This window comes from Eriocheir sinensis, chromosome 1 (assembly GCF_024679095.1).
Source record: "Eriocheir sinensis breed Jianghai 21 chromosome 1, ASM2467909v1, whole genome shotgun sequence".
Classification (NCBI taxonomy): domain Eukaryota; kingdom Metazoa; phylum Arthropoda; class Malacostraca; order Decapoda; family Varunidae; genus Eriocheir; species Eriocheir sinensis.
In genome coordinates, this window is record NC_066509.1 from 21,741,076 (window position 1) to 21,748,022 (window position 6,947).

The following is a 6,947-nucleotide window of genomic DNA, read 5'->3' on the forward strand; positions in this document are numbered from 1 at the left end:
GAAGTGATAGTTACGTAGTTGGAGAAGACGAGGGAAAAGGGGTTATTAGGATATCATGGAGAGGGAGTGGGAGGAGACGGAGCGGGAGGAGGAAGTAGTGATAGTTATGAAGTTGAAGAGAAAAAAGAAAGGTGGAGTAAGGGGGAATAACCGATCCTAAAGGAAGGGGGAGGGGAGGGGGAGTGCAAGAGGGAGGAGAGGAGGAGAACAGTTGTCAGTCAAGGAGGGAACCCGGCGTGTGAAGGCTGTGGGGACGGTGTGGAGGCAGCGGAGATACTTGTCGTTCAGGTGACGCTGAGTGTCGTGCACTGTGGTTTAGTTAAGGCTCTGAATCTGTGTTGAGGCTCGGGAGCGATGTTTTCAGGGTCAGGATCTGTTTTAATGCTAGTATCTGTGTGCATTATTTACTTGTACCTAACCAGCCTAACTCACTCCAGCCATTCCTGGGGTCCACGTCCACCCAACAGCTTCCTCTTCTGTACCTCCATTTTAAAAATAATAATAATAATAATCCGCCCAATGTTCATCCACCCAATCAGCTGCCATGTCGTTGATTACCTGCGTATTGTTTTTTTTCTCACCAGTCCAAATCATTCCATCTATTTTGAAGAGGTTTATTACCACATCCACCCACTAGCATCCCCTGATGTCCCTCCACTAGTGCCCCCACTTGTGCAATGCTATTCCTTTCCTGCTCTGTATAATCCACCAAGCCCTCACCGTAGAATTCCACCCTCACACTCTTAAAGAAGACTCGCAGTGTAGTAGTTTAGTCTGTCTATTTAGTGTTTGATTTTGAACAATAACTGAAAAGTCAGAATGATTAAATCACTGATTCAGATGACTGATACCGATTGACTGATTGAGTCCGACTCACCGATAAAAAAAAAAATCTGTGAATATGCCGCTCTGCAAATGTCGTCTTCGATAGTTTTCAAAGTACCGCAAAAAAGTACCGCAGGATTTTTTAGTGCGGCCCGCGGTAGTGCAGTATTTTCAGAAAATTTGCGGTAGTGCGGTATCAGGATCTGGATCTGGTTAATAATGCGCAGGGCACCTGTATGGTGCATAACACGCATATTTGTTGGGGGGACGGGGGAGCCGAGTGTGCAGGGGAGGGAAGTGAATCAAGTGTAATTGTTAGTGTTGGTGTGTTGTGGTAACAAGTGAGTGTATATTTGATTTTTGAATGAGTCTATTGTATCACAGTCTAAAATCTGATGAGGGAGGCTGTTCCAGTCACGTATGATGCGTGGAAAGTATGAGTGCTTGTATGCGTCAGTGTTAGTATGATATGTTTGGTATTTATGGATGTGTGTGTTACGAGTACGTTAACTGCTTGCCTTGTGTAGGTATGTTTGTGGGTCAATGTCAATGTGAGTGTTTGTGATCTTGTACATAGGTGTAAGTCTGTGTGCTTGTCTGCGTATGTGAAGAGGGTCCATGTTTATCTGTTGTTTGATCCGTGTTGTGAATCCAGACGTTCGAGTGTAATTGTTTGTAATCAACCTAGCCGCCTTGGTGTTGATTTGTTCTAACCTATCAATGTTTGTGTGTGTAAGGATCCCACACCGTGGAGCAGTATTCCAGTGTTGGTCTCACAAGTGTGTCATAATCTATGTGTTTAATGTCAGGTGTGCAGTTATGTAAATGCCTCCTCAGGAACCCCAGTGTTCTGTTGGCTGTGGCACTGCTATGGTCTATGTGGGTGTTGAGTTGAGAGATGGATACCAAGGTACTTGTGTGTGTGAACTGATTTTAAATCTGAATTATGGAGAGTGTAAGTGTGATGGATGGGGTTGTGCGCTCTAGTGAATCTCAGTAGTTTGCATTTGTCTGGTCGGAAGTGCATCTACCAGGTGCGTTCCCACCGCTCGAGGGCGTCCAAGTCGTTTTGTAGTAGTCTGCAGTCGTCAGTAGTCTTTACTGCTCTAAACAGTAAACTATCGTCGGCAAATAGTCTAGTGGAAGAGTTAGGCGTTGACAGTGGAAGATCGTTAATGTACAGGAGGAAAAGAAGGGGGCCTAGAACGGTGCCTTGTGGGACACCTGAAGAAACAGGGACAGTGTCGGATGAAGATCCGTCAAGAACACGTTGAGTCCTGTTAGTAAGAAATGCAGTGATCCAGTTAAGAATAGGTCCTGAAATACCGTAGTATTTTAATTTTAATGTCCGTCTTATGTGCGGGACTTTGTCGAAGGCTTTGGCAAAATCTAAAACAATAGTGTCAACTTGTTTAATGTCACGTCGGTCAAGTAGCCTCGTCATGTCGTGATATGTAGTAATGAGTTGCGATTCACATGAGCGTTTTAATTAGGTCGAAAGCCGTGTTGCGAGTCAGTAAGGATGTTGTTTGCGTCAAGGTGATTCATTATGTGTTTGGGTATTATGTACTTTTTTTGTGATGTGGTTCTACCGCACTAAGTACCGCACTTGCCCACCTCTTCTGCCTTCACACCTCACGCCCCTGGAGGCCCTATCACATGGATGGAAGAGTGCCTTTGGGGATGACTCACAGAACTTTGCCAATTCATTCCTCTTCCTGTTTTGTCCCTGCTTTTTTTTTTCCTAGCTATTTCTTGGTTGAAGTTCTGTTTCGTATTTGACCGTTCACTTTGTACTTCCAGGTTACGGAAACGAGGACTTGCGCACTCCCTCCCCTTTAATTGCCATCATAAGGCTCCGAGTCGCCCTCCGTGAACGACTCGCTGATGGGGACAGAGCTGGGCGGAAACACAGCCGGCATCGGTGAGTATGGAGAATTCTACCCAGCACTAATTCTTACCTTTCTTATCCTTCTTCATTGTCTCATTAGAAATATTAAAAATATTCAGTATTTTCCTCTCCTCCACCAAGTGTTATTTTACCGAGCACTTCTTGTCTTTACTTTCATCCTTCTTCTCCTTCTGCCTGGAAATGTCAAAACCTCTGTCAAGTCCTAGTTTCCTTATTCCTTCTGTGAACTTATCTTTGAGTCTCCTGTTGAATATTTTACTGAGCACTTCTTGTCCTTTTATATCTTGTCTCAGAAATACTAGCACACTACAGCACCTTCCACTCCTCCTACAAGTATTCTTTTCCTTACTCTTTCTGCCTTTCACTCCATCAGACGCCCTGTAGGGAGGACTGTCATCGGAGCAGGGTTCGGTGATGTGTGGTGGTGGCACGGTGCGGCGGTGGTGCTGTGTTGGCGAGTGCTGGGCCTCCTCAGGGACCCCAGCGACGTGGCCTCCGCCCAGAACCTCGCCCAGATCTTGAAGCATTTCTCAGAGCTCATGGAGACACCGGTGAAGGTGGGACAGAGTGGTGGCAATAGTGTGTCTTGGGGTCATGTTCTTAAACCTTTCAGATTTAACAAGGCTTTCATAGGACTTGTACGTAGGCATTTTCGAGGGCAGTTTTATGACCCTGGTGTTGTTTAGCCTTTCTATAAAATGAACCTCAATAACACTCATTAGATTCCGACCAATCTCTTTTACTGGCCTTTATAAATCGTTGACATGAGAGGCGGAAACGTCTGAAAATACTGGCATATATTTTTTTAGTCAAGCTAACTAACTCAGTGACTAACTAGGATTCATCAAGTAGTATAGTATTATTTTTCTGTGTTGTTGACCTCCAGTTCCTCCCCAACAGCTGCGCAACAATTACCAGAGCATCTCCCTGGACACTCAAAGCAGCCCGGAGCCGCCAGAGCTCATCCTGCCCCACACACGTGGTGGCTCCTTGCTGCGTCAGGGTGGGTGGGTGTTGTAGCTTTAAGTCTCTCATCTATCTGGAATTTTACACACACGCCTGTCTCCCTTCTTTATGTCTTGTCGTACCTTCAAGTCTCTCTCCTTCCTATAGATCCTTACACAAGATGAACATTTATTTTTTTGCAACAGTCCACCACACAAGTTTATCTCCCTTTTTTATGCTGCAACATTTGCTAGCTCTATTGTGCACAAAACAGGCATTCCTTACATAATGGATCTCCCGCAAATCAACCGTCTCTCGGCTTCTAACCTTAACACAGTTCCCCTTGTTGTGCACATAATTTTATTCATCCCCCGCAATGCTATCACACACAAGCATTAACACGTCTGTTCCAAGCCCTGACGGTGCCCCTGCCTGCCGCCGGGGCAAGACCACGACACCCCGCTGCCCCGAGACATGCCCCCACCCACCTCTACCGAGCAGGGTTGCCAGAGTTGGCCTTAAAAGGCCAATTTGGCTTTTTTAGGTCCAGAGGCCAACCGTATGTTGGCCTTTTTTTGGCCTTTTTCTAATGTTCAGCATATATCCTGCTGTTATTTAAAATATTATTAATAACTCCCAAAGAAATAAAGATAATATGATGTTAGCGCAAAAGAACATGTGTTTAAGAGCATCTAATGCACTTAATAATAAGGACATCATTCGTTACGTGTTTGGTACCGGTCTTGGCGCACCCTTTGTCACGCGCTCTTCCGTCCCTTCTCTTTCCCTGCTCCCCTCAGGTTGTAAAGTTAAAAGTCCGTCGCGGCTGACACGCGTCCTACGTATTGGGAAAGTTGAGCCCGGTTTCTAAAGGCGCTGAAAATTACAGGAGCAGCTAATTTGTCATTCATCTAAACTGACAACATGGGTAAATGGAGAACTTCGTATAGTGATGGGAAAGCCTACCGAGAGGAGTGGGAGAAATTAAGACCATGGGTGGCTGAGTAACAGAGGTGGCACTTGTTACTGTAAACTTTGTAATTGTACAATTAGTACACTGAAAAAGTCCATGATAAATATTTATGTGATCAAATATATTGCTTCTATGGTGTAGTAAGGTTGGCCTTTTTCTGGCCGTTTCGAACAAAACTCTGGCCTCGTAATGACCGGGACATCTGGCAACCCTGCTACCAAGTCCTGCACCTTGTCAGGCAGCACCAGGTGAGGGGCTGAAGCACCTTCCTGTAGAGAGTAACCCATTGGACTCGTGTTGTGCCTAATGATTGAAAGTGTAGTTGTAACTGTTTGGTGCCTGTTTTTAGTGACGTGTTGAAAAGTGTTACAAATTCTTATTCTCCAATTGTATATCATTGTTGGAGTGTTAGTTTTCTCTGGGGCACATCAATTACTTTGGCTAGATATGGTCTTAAGGACTATTTGAAGTGAGAAGGGTGAGGAGAATGTTAGCGGTGGTGATAGATTTTGCAGTTGTCCCCTTCACCACCTTTACTGTGCCACATGGGCCGAGGGGAGGGTTGGAATTGTTGTCGTTGATGATGACAATGATGTTTCCCTCAGGAGGTGGTCAACGCGCTGGTGGCCGAGTGTGGGCCTGCAACTGGCTTCTCGCTGGGTCTGCCGGGGTCTTCAGTACCCACCCTGGACTCCATTTTGGCCACCAGCACCGTCACCACCTCCACCGATGCCAAAGTTGTGAGTCTTCAACTTCACCCACTTGTGCGGGACAGACTCAGCTTTCACTCTGCCTTTTCACCTTCATCACGCACCTTCCTTCACAACTCCACCAACTCCAAAGTTGTCAGTGGCACCCCATTCTTACCCCTCTTTTTGACACGTTTTTTTATTTTCCTTGAGCTGCCTCCCTTCCTTGATGTACTAAAGAAGAAATCTTATCTATTCACTTGTGCCAGAAAGAGACTAAAAGCACTCCACCTCTTAACTTTTATAATGGTTATTATTGACCCACTTTACTTACTGCGTACCTCCACAGCCTCTTAACTTTTATCTCCCTTCCTGCCATCAGCAGAGCAGTCCCTCGGTATTTACTGCCATACCCACCTGTGCCAGAGACTAATCCTTGTACCCTCCTTCACCTACCTTCCTTCCTCCCCTTCTCAACAGCCACACCCTTTAGTGCTGTTGAGGCTAGCAGCACTCCTCATAAGAACATAAGAACATGGGGAAACTGCAAGAGGCCGAGTGGCCTACACAGGGCAGCTCCAGAAACCCCCCACTACTCACGATGGGTGAGGTGTAGTTTCAGGGGTTACAGGTAGAGGCTTGATCCTCGTTTACCTTCGGTACGGGCGTACGCTCCAGTACTCTGTCTTCTTACTGCACCCACACTGCACTGCCACCTGTCATCCTCGTCCATGTAGTTACCCAGTCTACTCTTAAAACAAGCTATCGTCCCTGCACTAACTGTGTGATTGCTGAATCTATTCCATTGCCCCACCACCCTATTACTAAACCAATGCTTGCCTATATCTCTCCTAAATCTATAATTTTCTCATTTAAATCATTACTGCGTGTTCTATCCTGCTGGCTAATTCTCAGTACTTTACTTATATCGCCTTTGTTGTAACCCTTGACCCATTTGAATACTTCTATCAGATCTCCCTGCACTCTTCGTCTTTCTAGTGAATGTAAGTTGAGATGTTTCAGCCTATCTTGATATGGGAGGCTCCTCAGCCCCTGAATCATCTTGGTCATCGTCCTCTGAACTGATTCTAGCAAGTTGATGTCCATTCTGTAGTGTGAGCACCAAAACTGGAGCATAATCTAAGTGTGGCCTAACTAACGCTAAATAGAGTCTGACCTCTGCACTCCTGTTGGTTACTGTCCTGTTAATAAAGCCTAATACCCTGTTAGCCCTATTCCTTGCACTAATACATTGCTTCCTTAGTTTTTGGTCAGAGTTCACTAACACTCCTAAAGCCCTTTCACACACTGATCTACCTATCGCTGTAATGGGTTGCATGTTCCTACACTAAGTACGCTACACTTGGTGATGTTAAAATTCATCTGCCATTTCTCTGACCATGCAAGCTGACAGTTTGTTGAGATCATCCTGCAGTGCTCTAGCATCCTCCCCTGTCCTAATAGTGCATCCTATTTTGGTGTCATCTGCAAATTTACCTATGTCACTAGTTATCCCATTGTCTATGTCATTGATGTAGATAATGAATAAAAGCAGACCTAAAACTGAACCTTAAGGAACCCCACTGGTAACATTACCCCATTC

At 45.4% G+C, this 6,947-nt stretch overlaps 1 long non-coding RNA gene across 1 annotated transcript; it reads left to right on the plus strand.

The window, feature by feature from the left end:
- Positions 1-213: 213 nt before the first annotated feature.
- Positions 214-6,835, plus strand: LOC126995250 (uncharacterized). Its single transcript, XR_007750200.1, has 5 exons — positions 214-288; positions 2,629-2,749; positions 3,111-3,294; positions 3,638-3,740; positions 5,261-6,835. It is a non-coding gene; the product is annotated as an uncharacterized LOC126995250 (long non-coding RNA).
- The last annotated feature ends 112 nt before the right edge of the window (positions 6,836-6,947 follow it).